Source organism: Cyrtonyx montezumae, unplaced genomic scaffold (assembly GCF_038088225.1).
Source record: "Cyrtonyx montezumae isolate F1298 unplaced genomic scaffold, pur_monq_1.0 scaffold_11, whole genome shotgun sequence".
Classification (NCBI taxonomy): Eukaryota; Metazoa; Chordata; class Aves; order Galliformes; family Odontophoridae; genus Cyrtonyx; species Cyrtonyx montezumae.
The window spans coordinates 9,326,427-9,353,135 of NW_027071837.1; the positions used below are offsets into that span (position 1 = coordinate 9,326,427).

At 34.6% G+C, this 26,709-nt stretch overlaps 1 protein-coding gene across 1 annotated transcript in view; it reads left to right on the forward strand.

The window, feature by feature from the left end:
- Positions 1-24,828, forward strand: part of LOC136044449 (heat shock transcription factor, Y-linked-like) — a 132,539-nt gene extending 107,711 nt beyond the window's left edge. The window contains exon 3 of the mRNA XM_065729776.1: positions 24,818-24,828. The gene's annotated coding sequence lies outside the window, so the exon portion shown is untranslated. The remainder of the gene's footprint in view (positions 1-24,817) is intronic.
- Positions 24,829-26,709: the final 1,881 nt, after the last annotated feature.

Below are 26,709 nucleotides of genomic sequence, written 5' to 3' on the forward strand. Positions count from 1 at the left end.
AAAATTAGAGGACGAAAACTGAAAACTACAATATATATGTATATACACACATACAAGCACATTAACAACCAATGATGCTTGATGTAAATGAGATCATATGAGAAAAAGATAGTGAAAGAAAAATAACATGAATTACTGGGAAAAATAAAGTATTAGGAAATAGGGAATATTGTGTATAATATGTGTAACAGGATGAGTTTTGTGTAGCCTAAAAGTTTGAAACTTGGACAATCTGAAATGAGATTTGAAAAGATCTGAGAACAGTAAGATCAGACCACAAAATAAATTAATTAGATTAGAGATTAAGTGGTGATAATACAAAGAGAGTAATGAGGAATAGAGTTTGTAACTAGGCCAGATATTCACATTGGGACATTTAACTTTGGACTGTATTTGAAATTCAGTAACGTTGCAAAGAATGGAGGGATGAGTATTCTAATAGTACAGGAGTTAATCTCTCGCTGGAGACATTTGATTCCAAACTTGTCTGGTAAAAATTTAAGGGAGACTATCTTGGGATATGTCAAGTATTGCAGAGCTCCACTAGATGTGGATGGCGAATAGCATCATTAAGTATATCAGAAGTAATTTTTGTAGTTAAGTGTTATATTTTCCATAACTGGTTGGAAATGTTTTTGGATAAAGGTAACGACTTTCATATAATTAATTTGTTTATTTCTTAATGGATATTACATTTCATAGCATGATCTTGAGAAACAGGGAGATTTTGAACAAACTAAGAGTGGTAAAACTTGTTCTGGAGGGGTGGAAAACATCCTAGAGCACAACTAAATAACTAGGAAAGACTTATTTTATTTGAATATTCACTAAAATTATAATTTTACATGGAGATCTTGGATGGTGAGTACTAAGCAAGAGAAATAAAGTAAGAAATATGTCTAAATAAAAGGAAACTTCATGAGAATTGAGAGAACGTTAGAGATGTATATGAAGGCTATGAGTGGAAATGATGAGTTATAAAAATTCCTTTTTAATCAATCTCTAAGTGAAGTAATGTTAGCATTGTTATTGCTAGGTTGATGTTCTGGTATTGACATAATTTTAATAATAAATGTGTATGAACAACTTACTACTCCAATTCCATCAAGGTTTTTCTTTTTTCCTACTGATGAGAAAAACACCATAACTGAAGGGAATACATCTCTAACTTCCATTGCAGACTTTTGTAATTATTATTTCTCCCTTGTCTAACTGGAAGCTCTTTTGTCACATGCAAATTAGGTCAGAACAAGAAATAGTAAGTGGAATTAAAATAAGTGGCTGGAGGAAAATGTTTTAAGAGAATGAATTGTGAAAGGGTAGATTAATAGAAAAGCATTCATAGCTACCAGAAGAATACAAGTGAAACCCACTGAAGCAGTTCTCTAGAAGGAAAGCAAAAGGAGGTATTTATATCAGATTAAAACGGCCATAAGTAAAAGAGTTTTGTGCCTTGGAATTAGTGATGAAAGGAAGGTAGGGAACTTTGTTTGGTATGCAGTAACAGTTCAGATCTTCTGCATTAATCTTCTGTGTCAGCTAGTTTCCTGATACTGCACCTCCAGAGCAGTCCTCGGTAGCATGGAGGTTATATATTCAAAGGAGAGTTACAACACAAGTCAAAACAGGTCAGGAGGAGGAGAAGTGCTAAAGAACACAAACCCCCCAGTATTCCACATGATAAAATACTGCAGAAAATAAGAAAAGCTCTCTGACTGAATGCAAAATATGCTTATTATGAGTAAAGTGTTCCTGCAAAACCTAAAAAAAATTAAAAAACCACACAGCAACATGGCTCAATAGTTATTTTCCCAGGTTATACGTAGGCACAAGAGGTCTCTTTAATCCATTCTGCAAAACAAGAAAGAAAACAAACAACAAACAGAACATGCTCTCTCATGTGGGGTGAAAAATTACTGTGTCCTTCAGAAAAACAAGAGAGATCCATTGTGCAGTTCTGTTTCTACACAATCTAAATATTTTTTTTTATCATTTTAAGAAAATCCAGGTAAAACTCAGATCCTTCTTGCCTGCTCCCAGGGATAGTTTGATACAGCTGTACACATTTAGACACTATTTTTCATTCATACGTGGAACAAGTGGAATTTGTTTCCTGCAAGTGTAGTCCTTGTTCATAAAATGGTTAATTTCCTAATGCAATGGTGATCATTTCCTTTATCTAAGTATTTTTAAAATCATTTATTGTGCTATAGAGAAAAATGAAGTTACGGTTAAATTGCTCCATGGGATTTTCTGTTATTACATATGAATAATATTTTACACATTACCGTGGTGATATAATTTTAGAAGTCACAGCACACAGAGAAGCACTTCTTGAAAGGACTTGTAATTTTTTTTTATTTTTATTTTTTTACTTTGGTCCAATTCTTGAATATATTTTTTTCTGAAATAAGAATAATCCAAACTTGAAGCAGAAGTAAAATTAAGAAAAGATGGGGAAGCAGAGGTGTGGAGTCCCACAAACTCTGCAACAGGTGTAATTAGTGTAAGTAGTGTAATTGCTGAGTGGCCTTGTTCCATTCTTTCACAGCTGTCAGCTGAGGCATTCCCTAGGATGTAGAAGACCCATGTTAAGTTTACATTCATTTGAATTGACTTATGGTCTATCCCTTTATGAAAATTCTCTGAACCTAGAGTGCGGGTTAAGATTTAGAAATGTCTATAAACGGAATCTTTGTTGTGAAAGAAATTGTGATAAAGAGAATATTTAAATTATGATTCAATTTGTTGCATGAAAACATTCCCAAATCACTGGCTAAGTTTCCTGCTTTCCTGCCTCCATCAATGAATAGTTAATAAATTCTTAATGTACTGCAAAGTAATGGAACAAGATTATAATAGAATAATCTCAGGAAATAAAAGATTATCTTCTGAGTGTTGAGATCACCCAGCTTTATTAATTCCTTCTGGTTCATGCGTACATTGAAATGACACAGTATGCTAAGTCCTAACCAAAAGCTATAATTGCTTGAGGTTGCTTATATAAATAGACTAAGACACTGCTATGAATACAAAAGGTAAATAAAACTTGATATTCCCTGTTTTATTTCACTGTATAAAAAATGCTGTTTGACTTTGCTTCTCAAAAATTTATCTGAAATTGAAGAATACTTTAGTAACTACTGGAAATTATAGCTGTGCTTTGAGATGTGCTGAGCTACTGTGTACTTCTTGTCTTCAGTTTTGTCCAGTTTCCATCTGATAATTTCTGATTCAGTCTTGCAGGAATAGACAAATAAATAAGTAGCCAAAATGCATAAGGTTAATGCTGTTTATGCTTTTTTTGTCTGTTTCTCCTGAACTTGGAAAAAAATCTTCTGTAGTTCTCAGCAGCCTTTGTGACTCGGAACTGTGTCCTTTTGTTGTCTTACTGAAATACCAAAGACTGTGAGCCTGATATATATGCTAAACTGGGCTGCAAGTCTACTGAAGTGTATTTTGGATATTCCTCCAAAAAATGTCATATATAAATGAACTTGCTTTCAAATATTGCTGGCATTTGGTTTTGTGGAACATAGTTTGTAATAATTGACTTTCTAACATGCAAGAAGAAGGCAGAGGCACAGCAATCTTTGTAGGTTCTGGATCATTACCCACTTTTCTTTAAGCACAAATATTCTTTTATGTAATCCAGTTACTCTATGCTTGTAATGCTTTCATGTGATTTGGAGTATCTGGTACCATATTATTAACAACTGTTCCTGTGTCATAAATAATTTGTCTATGGAAGATCCTCCCATTTTTGTGTGTGAATGCTATAAATTCTTTTCTAGAATAAGAGCAGCTTCGGTACCTAAGAGTGATATTTATGAGTCTGTATCAAGACTTTTTTAAGAAAGCAATGAATCTATGTACAGGCAGTCAGAAAATACAGTGGTGATATCAGATTCCATACTCAGTAGAAATGTTCCTGGAGACCATAATGTCTTTGGACTTGACTGAAAAATTGAGTGGTGCAGCATAATTTTTCCAGTGCTGTGATCTTTTTTTCCACTTGCTTATTTCAAAGTGGTCTGTCTGCAGGTGAAGTGTAATGGCATGCTTAATAAATGTAGCTATTATCTCAGAAAAAGCACCTGTTCTCTCCATGCATTTTTTTTCTTTTTTTTTTTAAAGAATGGAGGTAATCTTGAAAATGTATTTCAATTTGAAAAACAGTTTGTACTCCTAGACGTGTAGCTTTCAATTACAGCATTTGTGAAATGAAACTTACTGCTGGTGGCATTTTTTGGAGCTCATTTTCAAAATAATATCTGTAACTGTGTAATGTAAGCAGTGATTATTAAAATTAATTAATACAGTGTGCACATAGTAAACAATGCCAGTGAATATTTGCTGTTGGGTGACTGTTGGATAATTAGGATGTCTGCTTCTTGCAGAAAAGATTTTACTCTCAGAGTTTTGATCTGAGCTGATATTCCATAACAGACTCAAGAAATTTTTCTACTATATTCACATTTCATGTTACCTCCTTTTATTTCCGTCACGTGTTCTGAGTAGCTAATAATTTGTTTAAGCTTGGACTTTCATTCCTGTTTGACTTGTCAACTTCTCGTTGCAATTAATGGATATGTTTATTTTTCTTTGGTTTTCTATAGCAAGCTCATTAGTATGACAAAAATCTGCTTTCTTATTTGTGAATCACTATGTCAGTCATGTTTGTTCTGCTTGATTGGGTGTGTTTGTGGGACTGAGGCATTTTCACATTGCTTTGAGGAAGGAATTAACCTCTGCTCCCCTTTCTTCACTGTGTTTTGAACACAGACACTGACTTACAGATGTGCTCTTCAGAAGTGGGGAGTAAATGCCTGGGGGGAAACAAGACTTGAGTAAGACTTAGATCTCTTTGAAGTAAAGAGGAGGGAAGTGTTGATTTTATCTTCTTTTGTTCTTTCTTATAAGATATTCTACCAAATAAGCTATTTCTTTAAGGCATTACTTTCATGCCAGGAGATATGTACTTGAGTGTTTAGCTGAATGCTGTCTGTAATCTCTTTTCCATTGCAGAAGTTTATGAATGATGTTTCTTTTTACAAAAATCCAACAAAAAGTGAGCATTGGATATCACCATTCATGACAGAAACATTGAAAACATGGACATTCATAGAAAGTAGCCCCTTGCAAAGGCGAGGAGGACAAAAAATAATTTTCTTAAAACTGTGTGCAATATCCAAAGAGGTATTTTGTATTATTTTTCCAAGAGTAATTACATTAACTGATATTAATAATGTATTGCATTAATATTGCACTGAGACAATAGAGATTTAAAAATAAGTGAACAGAGAAACATAGATAGGAATGCTATCCAAACATTTCATGCCTTAGAGAGTGGTCGTATTTAACCAGAAGTAAATCTTGCCCTGTTGTTGGAAATGTTTCATGCTTACTCATGGAGTTTTTTAATCATTTAAGGTACTAAAGACAGTGAACTTTGCCACACTTCCTGTGGTAGTTCATTGCTCCCCTTTTTTCATTAGTAGATTCCAAGAAGTGTTTTTAATTTGTCTTCATTTCTGTTCGTGTTTATCTTTTGTTCACATGGAGAGAAATTAATTATCTTGCTTGTAAAGTGGTTAGTGATTAGGATTAATAGTTGCTAACGTTATTATTAATGTATTTTTTCCTTGCTTTTCTTAGCTAAGAGAACATTTTGTTTCCATGTTAAGTACTAAAGAATGAATTATGATGTTTTCTAACAAGGACAGTCATCTCCAAGGTACCTAGAAGTTTCTGCTCCTAGAAGTGACTTAGTATATAGACTGTTTTTGCCTTTTCCATTTCCCCATAGCAAATTACAGCAGGTATTAATTCTCAATTTTGGAGTTCCCTTCAGTCACCCACATACTTCTGGTATCTGCCCACTGCTAATGAATATGAATGAAATAATAACTTAAAATAGTTATTGTAGAGCCTGCTAGAAATGAGAAAGTTTATATGAAACATTAACTTATTTTTAATAACCCTCCCTGTAATTCTTTGAAGAACAAATGTTCTGAACAAGAGTTCTGAAAAAGGAAACTATATTGGATTACAGGCATCAAAATCAAACAAGGCAAATACTGAAATTCTTAAATTTTATATACTACTGTGCATATGAACAGATTTGTTTGAATTATTCATTGTGTATAACTCTCAGCTAAATTTAAACCTTTTATGTTGAGGCACATCATAATGTTGATAACTTTATTTGTTGATTATAGTGCTTTAGTAAAGACCTTGTGAGAAGAACTGTACAGTGCATCTTGCTCTGAAACATTACTTGGCCAAAATGATGATATATAGAATTCTGTGTGCTTTAAACATCAGGTTTTTTTTAATTAAAAATATGATATTTTTTCATGTGCATTATACACAACACGGGACATATTGTATTATGAATTACAGGACACACACAGCAACTCTTGGATGAAAACTTTTACACAGTTGTGAGAATGGATTTCAGGGGAAGGTGAAATGCCAAGCAAATACACTGATTTTTGGAAGAATAAATTGACTGTGGATTCTCAACAACTGATAATTGACAGTTGCTCCTTCTTTGCAATTGTAAGAAAATTACTGTTGAACAATAAAATAGAGCATGATAGCCATTAGGAAGGTATAAAGCCAATGTGAATGTAGAGTGAGATCCTCTATTAAAGTGCTGTCAGAACTATAAACCCATATAAGAATCCACATAGAATCAGTTTGCTTTAAAATTCCAGCTTGCTCTGTTGAGGGTAAATGCAACGTACAAATACATCCCTCTAATGATAATACATACGCTACTGTCTGCTTTGGTAATGATGTCTTAAATATTCTCCTTAGAAAAGAATATGTTTATATCTGTAAGTGCAAATAAAAACTAAGTTAAATAATTAAAAGAAGCTTGTTATTCCAGACATCTCTAATTGTGCCATATATAAGGAATGCTGACAAATTATTGGTAGTCTGGTTGCTTCATTTGGGTTAATGACCTTGTGTACTGAGATTAAACAGTAATTAGATTAGTTTCCCAAACTGCAGTCTCAAACATTTGGAGTTTATGTCTAGATCGAAGGGGAAAAAAAAAAGATCCAAACTGTTCACAAACAAAATAGTGAGAAAATAAGGTAAGCCAATTCTGAACCAGTATCAGAATTCCAGCACTGGAATCCTCGATTACCAAACAGTGCATGTGTTCATTATGTCAATATGGTCTGTGAAATTATCAGTATACTATATTATAAGTATCACAATAAGGTATGGATAGAAGAGCCTTTATGAAAATTTTCCTGTTTCATTATGAATGCATTAAGATGCCCAGAAAATTACAGTGCTAATGTGTAGTTATGTCATATTATAATTTAATACATTGTTAGCTAGAAGAAAATCTTTTTCCTAAGAGAACACTCTGAATTTGTGCTGTATAGATACTAAGGCCACTTTTCATAGCAGAAGCTATGTCAGTAGATTCTTACATTAAAAAGTTGGGGTAGTTGTCAACATCAGTGTCATTGATGCTTGTGAGTGTCATCACAGCTCAATGTGATTAGGATTTTCATTGTAGCTGTCTAAGACACTAGCCATGCATCTTACCTTTGTTTCCATCTGGAATGCCAACATCACACCAGCTCTGCTGATAGCTGTTGAAGCACATTCTAATTTTCTGCTATGAACAAAAGTCCTGAATAGGAACAATGATCACTTATTGCTGTGTTGTTAGCTAGTAGTTCTATATGACACCAGATATCAGGGCTGGTAGCTTCAATGAGCCTTTAATGTAAGGATTGAAAGAAAGCAAATATATTGTATGTGTGTTCACTGAGTACATAATGTTGCCTCATCGCAAACAAAATATTGCTAGAGCTTAAGCGTTTTAATACTGGTTACCTTTGTTAAAGGCTTGAATTTCAACCCTTTTTCTCTTAGACTTGAAGAAAGAGTGTTTTTACAAGGAACAATTAAGTAAACAGGTTGTTCATTGAGGTCCTGTGTGTTCCAGCAGTAGGAAAGAACTGGCGGTAAAATGCAATGCTATATCTTTCCTCAGTGTTGTCATGGTCAATGATCTTTCTCTGAGACAAAAAAAAAACAAAAAACAAAACAAAACAAAAAACCCAACCACCACCACCACCACCAACAAAACAAACAAAAAACCCCTACTTTTACAAAATGGATAGTAGAAGCTGCTGTTGAGCGGCTATGATTTAGCTCTTTGCAATGTCTTGCATCCCAGATGAAGAGAGTTTATTTTTTTACAGATATGACTCAGTGTATACCTGAGACATTCAAGCTATGTAGCATTAATAGGCACTTCAGCTATTTTTCTATTATAATCAGACATCTTTGCCAGCTTCACAACCTTTTTCTCTATCCCTGTGTCTCCAGAGACTTGCAGCAGGCACCTTTTTCTTGCTGTTGTGAAGTCTGTTAGGACTGGTATGTTGCCACTTTTTGGTTCTGATTTGTCTGTCTTTTTTCCTAATTTTCTGTATCTCAGTAAATGCTTTTTCTTGCTCAGAATCTTGCACTCTTGTACTTTTGCTCACTTATATTTTTACTTTCCTTTTCTCTCTGCTGATGGTAAAAGCACTGATCACGAAGGTGCTTCAAAACTAACAATACTAAAGCATTTTAAAAAGTAGGGTTTTCTGGGATCAGATACCTGCTGTGCCCAATGGCCAGGCTAGATCATGGTGACTATTTGGGACTTGGAAGTCTGGTCACAGTTCCGCATGTTCTAGAATTTTGAGAAAGCCCTTTCCTGTGCCTGTGAAAAGTGTTGACAATATATACATACTTATATATTTTTTTTTCCAAAGCCCATTTGGGAGTCTTGTGAATTTTATCCTTTTGTGCTGTCTCGAAATTAACAGTGCTTTCAGTAATCTATTGGCACTGAATAATTATTTAACTTGGAATATTACCTGATTATTTAATTTATTTATTTATTTTCCACTGGGAATGCTCCTAAGTAATATCTCCTTGTTCTGTTAATTCAGGTTTAAGGAAAGTCTTTGGTTCTGAATTTTTCTTTTAGAAGTTACTTATAAGCTGGCTACAGACATGGTAAAACTAGAATTATGGATGTGTGACCTTAATTCATACCAATTCACGTTTCTTCAGGACATTTCTTGACTCTAATGATACTTGTTCAGTCCTTGCTGTACTTCCTGAACAACAGAACTATAGAATGGTAGAGGTTAGATATGAGCTCTCATGGTCCCAGGCAGCAAGTTTAAGGAGGTTCAGATAAGGTGACGATGTTCAAATGACTTTTGATGATGTGTAGTATATGCCTAACATTAATATATTAAAATATGTAGTTTTTAAACAGGAGAACCTTTTAAAATTGCTTTGAATTCAATAAATTCAGATTTTAATTTTATACTGTGTCTCTAAAGCATTACATACTTTTTCTTTTTTTACAAATAAGAAAAACAGCTTTTTCTGCTATGCAGTTTCTGGAAATATAAAAGAATAAAAAACCCCTGTGATTCTCTCTGCATTAACAACATTTAATTTTAGAACTGAAACAAAGAAACAGAAAAAATAAACAGAAAACCAGCACAAGAGTCCAGGACAGCTAGGTGAACTTTATCTTATTGTTTACCAAAGGTTAGTTTAATTCTTCCCCATAAGAATCCTACTGGCCTCTAGTACCTGTGGATATTGAAAAAATATTTTCCTTTAGGGTCACTAATATTCACCTCTAACATCCATATATTGTCAGCTTCATATTGGACTGTCCCAGTTGATGAAAATGTTCAGGCTTATTGTTTGTAATTATAAAATTTCTATCAAAGTTTATTCCTCTCTTAACATGTTTCAGATTCTGCATAAATAACAAAACTTAAATGTCTCTATTGCAAGGTATTTTTATTGGCTTGCTTTGGTTTGCTTTAATATTGTTACAGAAAAGTATAAAGCTAAGGTGAAATCTTGAGAGTGCAAGAGAGCAGAGGCAAAGACATTCCATAATTACTGTGATATATGGCAAAACAAAAACAGCCAGGATCAGGGAGATGCAGGGATGTTTTTTTAGCTTGTCAATGAGCAAAGGTCAAGAATTCTTATTCAAGAAAAAAAAAAGTAATCTAAATCTTCTTTTTTAGTTTAAACCATTTGCCCTTGTCCTGTTGCTATTTACTCATGCAAAAAGTTGGTCCCCCTCCTTTTTATAAGCTCCCTGTAAGGCCACAACGAGGTCTCTCTAGTTTCTCTTGAGGCTGAACATGCCCAGCTCTCTCAGCCTTTCTTTATAAGAGAGGTGTTCCATCCTTCTGATCATCTTCATGGCCTTCCTTTGGACCCACTCTAACAGCTCTGCATCTTTCTTGAGCTGGTGGTCCCAAGCCTGGATGCAGTACTCCTACTTTAAGGAAAGAAGAAATAAATAGTGATTGAGGAGACAAACTATATTTTGGATTAGTGATGATATGAAGGAAATCCTTTGAAATGGAATGAACAATTGCAAACTATTTTTCACTTGAGATAAATGTCTTGAAAGCCTAGGACATGCCAGAATTTCAAGATGGGAGATCTGGAAATGGGATCTGATATGTGGGAATAATTAAATTTGATTGGCCAAAGCCTTATGATCTGTGGTAGTTAAAGCTCTATAATGGTTCCTTTGAAACTAATTACTACTTGAAGCAATTGGCAAGAATCTTACTAAATCTTGGACTAAATATAGTTGTTCTTATCTGCTCCTAAAAGTAGAAATTGCATCTACAAAATATTTTTGAATTCAACAGAAATGTAAGACTGTCAGGAGGATCTTGTTTGGAGTCTTAGTAGAAAACATGTTGGCTTCTATTTTGTTTCCTGCATTTTTTTAGTGGTTTATTTCATCATAAATGCATTTCATTTCTGATAGGCTTACTAATTTTAATTGGTATTTAAACTGATATTTAAATCAAGCATGCTGCAATATGTTTAACATCAGGCTTATGTACTGTTAAATCCAGAGTGAGTAGAGTCCATATCTAACATGTTGTTATTGTTTATTGTTTATGCTCTGTAGTTAGTTTTACATTTGCCATTAATTAACCTGGCTCAGGTAGTACATAGTATATTCATATTCTTGTGAGGTATACTTGCTTAAAACCTTGTTTTAGTATTTCAGAGAGCATATTGCTGGCAAATATAATGAGTTTATGTCACTGAATTAGCACCTTTCTAAGTAGCATATAGAGATACTTCTCATTGCTTGAAAGAAATTTCAGTACAAATGGCAATTTTAATTGTTTCCCCATTGAAAGCTGTCTTAAAAATGACAGAAATTGACTGTATTTCACTTGATTTCTCTTTTGAGAGTAGTAATGTGTATATATACATAAGGATAAGAAAAAGTCTTTTACAGTGAGGGTGGTAAGACACTGGAACAGTTGCGTGCATTCCTATTACTATTGCTTGCAAGCAGAGTTACACCAGTTTTGAACATCTGGGAAATGTTGGGAATGTTGGAATGGGAATGTCCAGTTCATTTCTGCAACCTCAGACTCCTGAATACACTTTTTAAACAAGTAACACCCTGTCTTCTGTGGTATGATTTCTCCAGTCTTCCCCGCAGTCCTCTTGTGGATCCTTATAGATTTTATCTGTAAAGAATGCTTTGTTACTCTGTTTATATTTTACTCTGTTGTTTATTTTAATTCATACTAAATTCTGGAATGGGTTGGTCTTTGGTTACTTTTGGGAAAAGTTGAACTTAAAAGTAAATTGGGAAATGCACTAAGGGAAATGTGTACAATCTATAATTATATCTGAAATTTTTGTGAGGAGGTAAAGAAATATGGAAGGAAAAAGGGACTTGAAAGGATTTAGAGACAAAGAATGCAAATACATGACAAGAAAGTCATATAGTGAAAGGACATCCTGGAGAAATTATTTCAACTGTAACACTGCTGAAATTTGAATACCCAAAATCATGGCACTGAGTTAATCCATATTTCAGAGATTTTCAACTCATAATTATAACGATACATGGTAGCAAAAGTGAGATTGTAGTTTTCACTACCGTAGTACAGGCAATGATGCTTGTGCCACACTTGGCCTCTGTCCAGATGGCTTGGGATCTGTCTCTGTGTGTGTATATATATAATAATTAAAACTAAATACTCAGAGAAATGTTTTTTACACTTTTAAGCTACAAATTGGCCAAACTCTACAGCTATGCATAAATCTGCTTGTATCAGTGTTATACCATTTCATTAATTTGTTCTGAGGTTGGAGTTAGTATTTCTCTGTTCTCAAATGCTTTTTTTAATCAGTGTTTTTAAGGGATTACTTTAATAGTCCAACTGGTTTTCCCTAAGTTCCCGCTGTGTGGAAGAGTTGTTTGTGCTGTCCAGTGGTTCTGATCTTTCCTGAACAAGGAAATTTGCTTATACAATGTTGGCAACAGTAACAGCAGTCTTGTGTCTACCAGAGAACTGCACAATATTTGAATAACAGAAGAATGTAGTGACAAATAGATACAAAAGGAAAAATAGGTCAAGAGAGTCTTCAGCACCCACTCAGATTATCACTACTCTTGTTTCCTTTGGATAGGGAAGTATTTTCTTCTTTTCAGACATAACCTGTTAGATCATTTGAGCTTTTTAAGAAATATTTTGATTCAAATATATGACTGGCTCATTTATTTGTGGCAGAGTTGGGCAGTTTTATTGTTGTTCTATCAATTACATTCTTCCTTGACTAATGAAATTCATTTATTAACATAACTTGGGTCTTTCTCTTTAACAGTGGTCTATCTCTGGTCATGAAGTTAATTCATTTGCTGTCTGTAGCACTAAAAACAAGTCTCTTCAGTGCTTCGTATGTGAATTCCTAAATGATAACTTGGATTGAGAAATGATAACAACAAAGAGGAGAAGAAAAACAAAAACGCAACAACAAAGCCCCAACAAAACAAAATTAGCAATGGCCCTATACAGATGTATACAGTCAGCATAAAAAGTTGGAAATAGTTACACTTTTATTTGACAAAACACAAAATACAAAATATAAAACCCCTAAATCTTAACTGCCAGTCAGATATTTTGAAATGTATATAACTTCAAACTCTTTACTTTTAGTACTAAATAATTCTTTCTTTTAGAAAAAGAGTAGCTATTTTACCTCTTAGAAGATTATTGTGATAAACACTTGTATGTACTGCACTAGTATTGAGACAGTATCTTCTGGATAACTTGCAAGAAGTACTACACAAGACTATAATATGATGATATTGGTGTATTAATGTTAATTATCTGTTTGGAGACAGCATTTTCATGAATGTATCTCAGAAAGACTTAACAGGGCTTCAGTTTTTCTTATGGAAAAACTGAATTTCACAGAGATATAACATTTGTCAATATTAAAACGAGGAGATGGAGTATTGTATCAGCACAGTAGTTCACCCATGGCAGCAGCACAACTTAGAAAAGAACTACTTATTTAAATAATTTAAAAAAACCCACAATAACAAAGTTAAAAGTTATGTTTTTAGAATGCTTTGAGCTGTTTCTCAATCCCAGTGTGTCAGGCATACTTTTTCTCTAGCTATTTCCATCAGACTGTGGGATTTACAGCCCTGCTGTAGACAGTTCAGCCTACAGAGCCCTGGTGGATGAGTCAGTTCCATCATATTAATAATAATTATAATTTGCCATTTGTTAGAAGAAATAACAATGGTAATTTATTTTATTTATATATTTAGATGTGTGTGCGTGTATACCCTAAGGTATGCAATGGTTGTGTGAGGAGAGGAAAGACCTTTCCTTTCATCACTCAGCATCCACGGGTGATCCTGTGAGAAGCCAATCAATTAGTAATGGTGTAGTACGCTTATTTTATCAGTATTAGTTTAGTATGCTAAGACAGGTTTTAAATAGTATTCCAGATTTGCTTAATAAATCTAGAGAAAACAAGGGTAGGAGGAATATTGAAGGTTTGTAGGGATGCTTGTTAAGCTTCGTGTTTAGAAGAAGTTATGAATGGTAGTGGAAGCAAGTCTTCCACTAGCACTGATAGTTAATGACCTGCTTATTAGCCACAGCAAGTACTGATGATGCAATATCACTGAAGGTGTGGAAGTTTTTGTGAGTGCTCTATAATGCATCTGAAGGATTCATTCTCTGACTTGTTAAGAGCAAGCAAGTATAGCAGAATAGTTTCGAGTACTCAATGAAAATATTTTTTCTTTTGTTTTGTCTGTTACATTATTTTCCCCCCTCCCCTGTCCCTTATCCAGAATTCATATCTGCTATGACTTTTCAAGTTCTGTTTTCATTAAACTTGGAATATGTTTCTATGATGATGAAGAGCTGAGGAGATGCTTTAATTTTCTGTTGTTTGCATTTTAATATAGTAAAGATTTGGGACCACAGAGTCTCCATCAGTAGTCTCATTTACCTGGCTAAGAGCAAACCATCAACTCTGCAAATCAGATTTGTAAGGGACCATGGGTATTCTTCACACATTTTCATATGAAGGAATTCCCTCAGTTGTTCTCCAGCAAAATAGTTGTTGAGTACGTACCATGGCAAGAAGTTGCATTTATCCAAGTAAATGCTTATCATATCCATCAACATTACTTTGTAATGGTTGATTACAAAATCCATCAGGAAGCATTTAAGAAAGGTATTCATGATAATTGTGTGAGTTTCATCAGTGTTTTCAAACTAGATTATTGCTAATTATCACTCCTAAAAACAGTAAACAAGCTTTGCTGAATGTGTCTGTATAGTAGGAAGACAATTTGAATGAGCCTCTGGGTTTTAATTTAATGTTTATGTTAATTTGTCAGTTATCAATCAAGTACAGATATACTAATATTCTTTTTTTATTTGTTTTTGAAGAAGTGTCTTTTGACCAATAGTTACACATTTATTGCCTAGAAGCTGTCACTTCTCTTCCATAATTACATGAGGACGGAAATACTGGTATGTCAATTCCATAAAAGTTTTTAAGTTCATACCTTCAATTAGTTGATGTACAAAAGCATTTTTAAGACACTTTAACAAGCAGATTTAATTTCCTGTCTGCCACCATCTTAATTCCTTGCTCAATCTTCAGTGAATAAAAGCTGCACAAACCAACAGATTACAGAAATATTGCAAAATTGATTCTCTGTCAACACCAATAACTCTTTTGTCAAATGAGTACTGTTGAAATAAACACTGTACAAGGTTGCACTTTGTAATATTTATTTAACAAAACTTGTTTCAATTACAGAACTGATACTCTACTTCCATGCGTCACTCTATCAAAATCACCTGTACTCATATATAACATGGCTAAATCTTCCTGCCAAAGGCTGGTTAAAGTTGCCAAAATGTCTTTGCTTTTAAAACTGCTCAGCTTTTAGACTAAGGCAGTAAAGAAATTCTAACAGCTCCAGTGGATTCGTTCATCCCTCACAAATATTTCAATTTCTTAATTGAACTTTTTATAACTTTACATAATTACTCATATTACTAGTAGTTTTATGTATATGTTTGTCATACTTTATATGGATTTATTCTTTTTTATCGCGTTGAAAAATGTTGAGAACGCTCATTTCCTCCTTAAATCAGTTAATTTTTTAAGCACATTCATTCAGAATATATTTCACTAGATATTATTCATTTCTAACAAATCTGAAGAAATAATTTCATGGAATAATTCATGAATCATGATCAATTGTTTTCCTTAACCTAGTACCAAAAGATTGAGCTTCTGCACATTAGCAGATTTATTTATTTTTATAAAGCCAGAAGTGTATATTTTTTTTAAACAGAGAGCATTTTATAATCAACTCTCATGTAAAAGATATTGAACAAAGACGATGTATGAATCCAGGGAAATTAGTCTGGATTAAACCTGGCTACCTGGACTATAATTCTGTAAGTAACTATCTATGTGCTTAGCTTCAGATACATAGGAATTTGCTCATCATTGTGACTACATCAACGGCTAGAATGAAGCATAATGAATAGTGATCCTATTTATCAATATAATACATAATAACACATGATCTTTCAGACTTTTTTTCACTATAAGAATTATTTATTTGAGCTGTTACATTATTCTGTATAAGTAATTGAATGGAATTAATATGAGGGAAATAAAATTTATATTAAAATATCTTGAGTTTTGCTGTCCTCTCCCAGGAGGCAAGCTAGGGAGAGGCTGGATCACCACTTCTTAGCATGACTACTGTAGAACATCAATCCACAAAATCATGGGATGGCTTAGGTTGAAAGGGAAGGGATTAATCAAATGTTTGCTGGCCTGAAACAGCTTTTATCACTGATACATAACTTGCCTTTTCAGGTTCTTTTTTCCACCTTCTTTGCCAGTACGTAATATGGGTTGTAGATGGCGAAAGCTGGGGGGTAATATTAAAATCTCTGCTGTTTCATTGGTGTGTTGTTCTCACAAAGTCAAAGTTAAATTGAGAGGGTATTTACTGTGCAGTTCACTTTCAAATATCATCTGGAATGCGATCTCAGAAAGTGTAGATTCTAAGTGTGAATCAGGATACCAAAATTCTTTGTCCTAGCTCCTGTTCTGCTGGCTCTGAAGCCTCTCTAATGGTAATAAAGGCTTTTGGGTGATTTGGTGGTGAATTATGTAAAGGTTTTGCAAATCTCTTGGAGTGTTGTGGATGCATAAAGTTGCAGAGGACTAGATGGTACTCATTTCCAATAGGATTATGTATGAAATGAATGAATTTATTTCTCCCTGATATTGCATCTCAGTTGCTACGTGCTCTTGCATCTCCGCTCAGTGTTCAGAATCATATTCAGCAAGCTACTGGCCTGGAAGATAACATGTCGTGCCGGTAACATTAACTGAAGTATTTGCAGGAATAAACAGTTTAAGATAAAATGAAATTAAACATCATACTCAGTTTATAAAGGCTTCAATCACAGCAGAGCTACGGTCAAGTAAAGTTCATTTTCAAACAAATTAAGAAAAAAAGATAGATTAAATTAGACTTGAATAAGGGTCAGAGACTACACATGCACTTATTTGAAGATGAACACAGCTAATTCATTTACCTAAATGTGGGGGAAAAGAAATATGGATGGAACAGGGGGAATTGTGGGGAAGATGTCTTTACAATTGTTATGTTCTTTATGGGCAGAGTGGGAATGGTACTATTGTTCCATTAAGTGCAGGTATTTTTCTGGATTAATCCACTGAAATCAGTATCACTAATCTCATAAGTGACGCATGATATAACTTTGGGTGAATTAATACAACCCAAGTAAAATGATATTTCTTTAATGAAGAAATACGTTTACATTATATATCTAAAATAATTTGAACTAGCCTGAAAATAACGAGGTTCTAGTCTGTAACAAGAAAAAGTGGATTACGGTTAATGGGGTCTTATTTAAACTCAATGAAATCCAAAAGAAATACCTAGTTACTTGAAGAGATATCACATGCAACGTGAATCAGTGCAAAAATGCAAGATTTTTGAGATGATTTTTTGACTAAGAGAAAGATTTTTCTAAAGGAAAACATGAATTTAGGACTCAATAAGCTTTTTAACCAAATAGATTAATTCATAAACAATAACATAATAACATTAAACTCCTCCCCCCTCCTTTTTTTTTTCTTTGTTTTTCGTAGGACAAATAGCCCTTCTTTTTCATCCTTGGGAGACTTTGTTTTCTCATTTTTTTAAATATCCATGTTTTAACTATTCTGTTTGAATATCTTTTTGGATAGAATAACGTGATCAGGATGGATCCTAACTGCATAAATAAAATGAAGGAGATTTGATCATCTGTTAGTAATGACCAAAACCAAAGCACTTTAGAATTAAAAGAAAAAAAAGTAGTGTAAATTGTCTTAAAGTTTTGTTTTTAGCAGTTGAAACCATGTACATGAGCAAAGAATAACCCATAAAATCACTGAGATCTGAATGCATCCTGACTTAAATTAATATGTACCACTATAGTACTCCTGGAAAATCAGATTACTTAGTACGTCCTTGTCCCAGGCAAGACAATGGCTTGTTTGTTCTTTGTTTCTGTGGGTCTGGGTTTATTCCTTGGATGAAAAGGAAAAGGGTGGCAGAGAACTTGGTGTCTCTATGGAAGAAGATTAAGCAGAGATTTCAGAGATTTAATTTAAATAGGCTGCCAGACACGTGCAGAGGAACCAGCTCTGTTATTATCTTCGGAGCTCTTCTCTGAAGAAGTGTCACAGTGGTACTATGGGCCAACTATGTGGAACAGGACCTTTCAGTCATAGCAGCCTAAAGGGCAGCCTAAAAGATTAAAATATAAGTGGAAAATGTAAGCATCCTCATTATGGCTTCTGTGTATGCGTGCAAGCTGTTGACAAAACTACCTCTAGCTTTATGCTTTCAAGGCTAGAATAATTAAACAGAACTCAGAGGACAGTGAATTCCTTAATAATTGTTCATCTGGTTTAATGAGCATTGTTTATATGCGCTGTTGTGTCATTTCATCCATGGGATTGCACATATGGGACTTTTTTCTAGATGAAGGGATATCAGAGGCTTTTAAAAAAATCCTTTTAAAAAGTCATTGAGTCTATTTCTGTAACTGAAGCAGAAATGTTACTGTGTAAGGCAAATGTTTGAATGAGTTTCAAAGGCCTTGTTGTCATGTATTTACATTACAAGTTTTCTAAAGAGAATCTTTTCAGTCCCCCACTGTGCACTGTAAAACTTTGCTCTGTTCTCTGGGAACAAGAGCAATTATAAGATGTAGATCATGCAAAGCATTTCTGGTTGTACAGTCATTAAAAATGATCTCTCTGGCCCTGTCATGGTACTGCTGGGAATGTCTAAGGGCTGCTGCAGTGACTCTAGAAAACAATTCTAATATTGTCGGCCTCAGCCACTCTGAGGGGGGTTACACAAGGTAGTGTCAGTCTATCTTCGCTGCGAAGATTAAAAGAAAAAAATCCCATCCTACTGTGGTTTATTTTTGTTGATAATCTCATCTTTCATTATCCAAATTTCTGAATTTCATTTTTTGTTGTTGTTGTTGAGATAATTATTTCAAAATGGAATAAAATGAAAATTATTTTTTATAGGCTATTTGTATTTAATTTAGTCTGGCACTTGCAAGTTTCAGCAAGCTTTATAGAGAAGCCTTATATATAACAGGTACCTACAGTCCTTGTCTCTATAAATACACTTCAAAGTAGCTTTACTGAATGGATTTTTTTGGATGAAAGCAAGTTTATTTTATTTTGTTATTTGCTCACAGATCTGAAGCACTATCTGAAGTCTGTCTATGTTCATTAGGAGTCCCTTAAAAATATAGATAAAAGCCAGTCTGAAATTTTGTTCCCAACTTACACCAGCAAAACCTCAGAGCCTTTGAAGGAGTTTTACACAGTGAGAGTGCTGTACTGTTTTCTTCCATCAGCATCCCCACCTGATGGAGGAACTTGGTTCAGCAGAGTGGGTATACATGTCCTTAAGATTTAAGTGTTTGTGCTCCTGAAGCAGTTGCCTGAGCTCTGAGTACAGTAAGAAGGTCTTTGCTGGATGATTGTACCAGGAGATAACATCCTAGTGTAGGTACTTAGATTAGAAATTATTGTGTATAAACAGTGTTCTGATGTGTGACTTCCATACTGAACATTAGGCAGATACTTTACAGTACCCTTTTACATTGGTATAACAGCAGCTGGGTTGTGACTGTTGTGTTGCCACAGAAATAATTTCAGATATTTTTTTCTCATGTCATACACACTTTCTGAGTAAATCAATGCTGTGTGAGGAGCTAAAGGAGTCCTGGGCATTCACAGGCTTGTAAATATGATTAAGAAATTGTGTGTTTATGAAGGGACAAGAGTTTTCTATACAAAAGACCTAGGTCTGTCATGAAGAATTTATATATGTAGAATAGTGAATCAATTTACACTGGCTTTCCAAAAACTCTAGGTGCTTTTCTCAATATTTTATTTCAGTCGTTTTTAGTGTTATCTCAAATAAAATTTGCCATAACCCAAGATGATGTCAGGTACTTCAAAGGTTAAAATTCTAATGACGAAGCAGCAAGATATCACAGATGTTCTTTTTTTTGTAAATTTTCCTGCCTGTAAAATTTGCAGTAATATGGCTATTTTATTATTATTATTATTATTTTAATTTTCTTTGCTAGGCTGTTTTCTCAAGCTTTTCTGTGACATGTGAACTTGTGGTTACATGTATGGGTGTCTCTCAGTATCAGCACGTTTTCTTTTTTTCTTCATTCACATAGTGTGAATCCATATTTTTTGCTTAAAGTGTTGAGTTTTATATAACTGAAGGGTTTAATTTATGTTAAAAGGGCTATTCAAAGGCTTTGAGAACAGGAGTAATTGTCTCTCATTTGAAGTTGAGGAAATCAAAAAGACAACAATAATTATATGATTAAATTGAAAGAATAACAGTGCTGGGGAGAAATTGCCTATCTGCAAAACAAGAGATAAAACAGTGCATGTCTCAAAGGTGTTTTGAGAAATAGATCTAAAATTCCAAAAGTCAATTCATCAGAAGTTTCTACGATGAGTTTATTTACCCTTAAAGATCCCTGAAAAAATTACCATTGTCTTTCATCTGCACACTTGGAACAATGGCAAGCTGTTTCAGTACATTCCTAAACCATAATGTATTTTACTTTACCTCTACAGTGTTGACCTATTTAGCTACCTGATCGTAGAATCCCTTCTTCCCTACAGAGAGAGTGGTATAGAGTTCTCTGTTATGAACTTCTAGAAATATTTCTGATATAAAGTACTACTTCTGGGAATAGAGCAACAGTCTGTGAATTACCTTTCTGCTGTGTTCCACTATGATTCCTACAGGAGCTGTCATCTCAGGCTCAGACCTGTGGGACAGCAACATATGCTGATGCCAGAGGCAGGCAGAAACATGGATCTGATATTTGCTTACTGGTATGCTATATCAAGTATAAGCTGCAGTTTATCTGGCTCGTACGTTTTTAATTTCTCCACTTTTGTTTGACTACCTTCACTTTTCCAGTCCTTTCTCCATGAGTAAATTTTATTTTCCACATTTTTTCCTGAAACTGGGTCACAATCCACTGTTGTTTACTTTCAATCATCCAAACTCTCATAACTGCTGTAAAGGTTTCAAACCAGTGCCCTTCCTTTCTTCTCTTCAAGTCCACTGTGCATCATAACATTACTGCTGTTTCTTTTGCACTTTGTTTTGCTCTATTCAGATGCTCTTACTTTCACCTTCTAGTTGGATACTGGAACCTTTCTCTCAACTTTGGCATTTCTGAAAGCGTCATTTCCTCTCTGTCTCTCCTTGATGAAATTCACGAGTCAGATTCCCCTTTAGGGCACTTTCTAATTTTCCTTAACGTGTTCATCAAGATCATCTTATCAAGCCTTTATTTGCCTGTGCAGTTTTCATGCATCTTCACATCACAAATGCCACACTTCGTTATCTCTGTCAGCACAAATAGTGCTAGCTTCTCTTTACTCCCCTAATGCCCATCTTTGCTTTTGTGAAGTACAGAATAATTTTCTTAGCCCGGCTTGGATAATCATGTTCAGTCCTTCCTAAAAGCCTGCATTATGTACAAGAAATGAGAGAATTCCAAGACCAGGAAATGAAGAAGACAAATGCATACATATTCAACAAATATTATACTTGTCATAAAAATATAAAGACAGTATTTCTGAAGTTATGCTCTGAATTTCCCGGTGTTGCTTGCCTATTTTGTGTATCTTTTGTTTTACTTATGACACTCCAGGGACGATCTATATTGTACTTCAGAGAGTTGGAGTGGTCCGGGTATCTTCTCAAACTGTGAAGTACTGTTTGTTGGGACTGTTCCAATGGCTTCTGAATATACTTTTGCATAGACCTTGTTCTTGTGGGTCTTACTGAGTATTTGCTCAGAGTGCATCCTATAAAGGTGCAAGTTTTGCTGTTCATTTGCAGTAATGTAAATTCAATTAAAATCTGTACTTCTAATCCATCTACTGATGAACAAGGTATGTTTATGTTGAACCTATATATATTTTTTGGCACTTACCATGGCTCTCCTGCTGAGTGAAAAATTGTATTAAAACAACAGCCCTGCCACCAATGTCACGTTAAATGAACTTGCCATAATTCGCTGTTATGAGAACATGTATGAGTTTTCTTCCCAACAGAAATGTGTACTAATGGTCAAACAACAGCTGCAGACACAGCCCAGCTCTCATTAAGGTTAATGGGGATCATTTTACAGACTTGTCTGACAGCAGATAGGACATCACTTTTTAAGAATGTGTGCATAGGGAGAAAAAAATGTTACAATCAGCTCTAAGGCGCTTTAAATATTTTTTCCTCTTTCAATTTTCCCTATCCTTTGTTTTTCCTAAACCCTTTAAAAAATGCTGTTTAAAGTAGAATTGCCCCTTCCCAAGGGCTATTCCTTCTCCCTTTCCTTTGCTGCCAGAAGCACTTCCAAGCTTCTACTAGGCAGCATATTGCAGCTTTTCTTTATTCAAATGGAAAAATAATCTGTTTCAGCAGTTCAGCACAATATTTTGAGTGAGAAATTGCCTGAAATGCAAGGCAGAAATTTTTTGGTCCGTTTATCATGCCACTGCTTTACTGTGCCACTATTTTACATAGGTCTGGTGCAGGAGATAGCATAATGCTTTCCTTTTGTTGTTTATTTGTTGCTTCTTTGCTTGGTTATGTCCAGTTCAACACTAAGTAGGCAGTGCTATTAAATTATAATCACTTGGTTGAACAAAAGCCTGCTTCATAAATCATTCTTTAATAGCCTGTCTAAAATTTCTTTAGGGTGTTGCAGCTGCATTGCAATGTTGCTTAGTCGGTCAGGCTCTAATTATAGAAATTATACATCCAGCAGTTAAACCAGTAAACAAACCTACTCAGATTGGTACAGTAATGCTATGTCAGTTAGGATCTTTCAGTTTGATTTTGGATTTCTGTCATTCTAATCCAGCTGTGCACTGAAACATTTGCTATTGTATTTTGACACCATACTACTTGGACTTCACGCAGAGAGCTGTTTTAACTACTATTTAGGGAGAGTCTCACTAGATTAGTCCTTTCAAAGTGCATGTAAGTGATTTAGCAATTAATTCAAAAGTAAAACAAATAATTAACAGTATCCTTCAGCATGTAGCAGAATCATTAAATGCAATTTAAAAGGAAGAAAAATAATACTCATGCTATTTTCAGGGTTATTATTTTGGTCTTCTGGTTACGTTATATAAAATCTAAACAATACAAGAAATATTACTAGCACTGTTGTTTTAGAGTTAGGTCTAAAATTAGGCCAACTGTATGATTCCTGTCAGAAATTACTTATCTCCTAACCACAGTCCCTTCTGTATTTATAAACAGTAGATGTATCTCCATTCCAAAAAGTGATAACATTACAGTTGCATCACAGGAACTGGTTGAAATGTGAAGGGATCGTGTACTGTATGAAATTTGAAATGTTAATTGCTTTCCAACTTCCTACTGCTAGTGTCAAAATTTCCCTTCAGCAATGTAAAAATATGTGTTAAAATAATTACAGTAAAGAATTGAAGGTGGAAGGAGATCTGGATGACAAAAAGAAGTGATGAGTAAATATTTGCGGTATAAAATCAGAGCCATTAGTTTATTTTTTACTTACTTTTGAATTCCATTTTTTAATGCTGTTTTTTATGACATTGTCCAACACACAGGTCACAGCAGAAAGCTTCAATTAGATTGGTTGGTTATATGCCATCTATGATGAATCTAGTCATCAGTATTGTAGGATGCAAAAGATAGTGTAACAATGAATAGGTGTCTGGCAAAAACATAATGCATTTTTAATTTCTTTATACTAGTATAGAGTTTACAACTGTAGTAGAGTCTCTCTTTAGGGAGAGGAGGTTATTGGGGTGTATTTGTAGAATCAAAAATATTCATGTTTTTCCTCTAACAGTTCTCTGTATGTTTTTTTACTTCAAAGGTGGTAGTGAAGTTTGGCCCAATACAACACATAGTCTAGCCCAAAATTACCTAAATTGCCATTCTTAGAGATGAGCAATCTTGAACTGAATGAAGCATCAAACAAAGTTTGGCCATTTGGGTATTTAGGCAAATGAGTGAAACAACTTTGTTTCTGCTCCAAGCACTTCCATGCACATGTAAGCCTCCAGTGGTGAGAAGCTGGAAAAGCCCAAGCTGCCAATATTGCTGTGTGCTGGAGGACTCCCACTGCCATATGAACAACTGTATGGAGATGTGGGAGCAGAGTGGGTCTGCTTCTGTAGGGATGAGCTCAGACTGATTTGATCTCACTGGCTGTTCATCCTGATTTAAGTCCTGACAGAGGAGCAATTACTAACAGTTTATTTTTATGTCAGCATAATCAAATAAAAGCTATTAAATGGTAATTGCTGAAATCATAGTTAAGAACTTGTCACAGAAGCAACTTAAGAAAGCTAAAAGCAAGACTAATAATTTTACAAGTAATTGCACAGAATATGGTGCTATGAAAAAAGAAAAATGGTTAGCAGTCATCTAATTTTGCAGAAAATTGGAGCCAGCCCAGTCTTTGCGGATCTGTGAATTTGTTTATTAAAATTTTTGTCAGTGCTTGATAGTTCGTTCATTCAAAAAATTGCAGAAAATTAGTCAGGGGTTTTTAAAATGGTTTTGGAGTATTCCTAACTTTTATGAAGCCGTTTAGCAATGCTCACAGTGTTCTAAAACAATTAAGCAAGGATGATGCCACAAGCTGCTTTTTGGCAGTGTTAGTTTTTCAAAGGAAGTTGTTGTTCTTACTTGCAATAAAATGGGACTGCATCTTTGTTAGGGCACCTGTGGACTACTGCAGTATAGATAAAATAGATACTGAGAGGCACTGATGATATGTCACTTCTGAGAGCTTTGAATCATTTCCTAAATGTAGACTCCCTATAAGGCATGAGTACAGTGTTTACGGTTGTTTAATTCAGCCCAGCTTCCTTAATTCAAGTAGAAGTATTACAAAGTTAACTGCTTGACAGTTTCTCATTGTTCACAGGATCTTTTTTCCTAATATTTGCTAGCTTGCCTGTTGTGAGGTAAGCTTTAGCCTTTTCTGCCTGCTGGCTTCTACCAGTGTTGGGCAGGGAGAAGAACCACCACAGCCTGCATGAACATTCCAGATTAATCAAAAATCATAACGTAAGCACTGTCAGTCAGGAAGGGCTCTAATTAAACTTTTCATCTTGTCCCTGCATTGACAGTCATTGCGTTGGATTTCTGATGACTTACAAGCTCTGAATTCATAGGTTGTACTGACATAAATGCAAATGATTATATTTGTATTCATTGCAAATATTTACATCAGAGTCTACATTTTGCTGCAAAGTTCTACCTGGATTGACAAGGTGACAAGTTTATAGGAAGTTAACAAGTTGATCTGATGAGCATGTGGCACAGGAGTACCTTTAAATAAAATGTTACAATCAGTCATTTTTTGTTTGTTCTATGACAATTTTAATGGCTAAACTGAATGAGGTATTGTGCAAAATTGGACATAAGCCTAATCTAGTAAGCATTTGCTTCTCATTATGTGTTTTAGCAAATTATGTGCTAAGGAATTTCAGTTGAATGGTAATCTCAAAACAGGCAGCATTGCATAAAATCCTGAAAGTATATGTTTACATACATAGAAATCAGCATTTATCATTATTCTTTTGGCTTTCACCTTTATTTAACAGACATAGTTAATACTGTAAGCATTACATCTGATTCTCTGATAAATTATCATGAAACAAATACCAATATTTTGCCTGAAAAGCTGTGGGAGCATCATAGATTGACAGATCATGGCAATCTATGTATATTTCTACATACAGTGTATGGCTGGCTCACCATACCTGGGTGTGGGACTTGCAGATCTTTCCTGCAAAGGTTTCCAGAGGTTTCTTCTCTTACTACGGTTCCACACACAGTCATCTGGTCTATTCCCTGTTGAGGAAATGGGTCAGTAGCATTATGTTGTCTTGATGCCTACAAATGAATTGGTTCTGTGTTTTTCTGGGAGGCCCTTTATAGTATGCCTCAAGTGCATGCTTTGTTTTCCTCTCTTCTCCCTTCTCTAATCTGTATTCCCATGGAGGAATGCAAACGCAGCTAGGCACTGACTGCAGCCAGCAAGGAACAAACCCTTCAAGAGCTGTAACCATTTCAGTAGCTTTGCCCACTTAGTGAGTATTTCCTTTCAGAAGTTGCATACCAGGATGATTGCTACCTCTGCATTTTGTACCGAGAAATAAAATTTTGCTTGCATCTCAGTTGTGTGGAAATCTGAAAGCGAGTTTCCTCCACCTGATGGTAACTGATCAGCTTATTGATGGTCAAGGGCTGAGAGGCTTGTGCTGGGTGAATTCAGGTAAATGAGACAAAAGCTGGTTTTCTCTCTGCTGCTGCTTGGCAAAGCAGCTGAGTCCTGCAGAGTCAACACTCCTACTTCTACAATGTGAACTAGAGCAATTTGTCTAATGCAATTACAGTATAAATGAATAGCTGCTTAAAAATCTGTCCAGTTGCACATTCTCCAGTACTGATGCTTGAATAGCTGGTTTTCTAAGATCTCCTGATGCATTTATACTTTTTTTTTTTTTCCATCAGAGCTTGTTTAACTATGGTATTTTGGTATTTGACAGGTGTGTGTATTCAAGTTAAAAGTGAAATGAGGGGCGTAAAGAAAAAAACTATTGATTTGTCTAATAACAAGTCAATTAAATTTAATA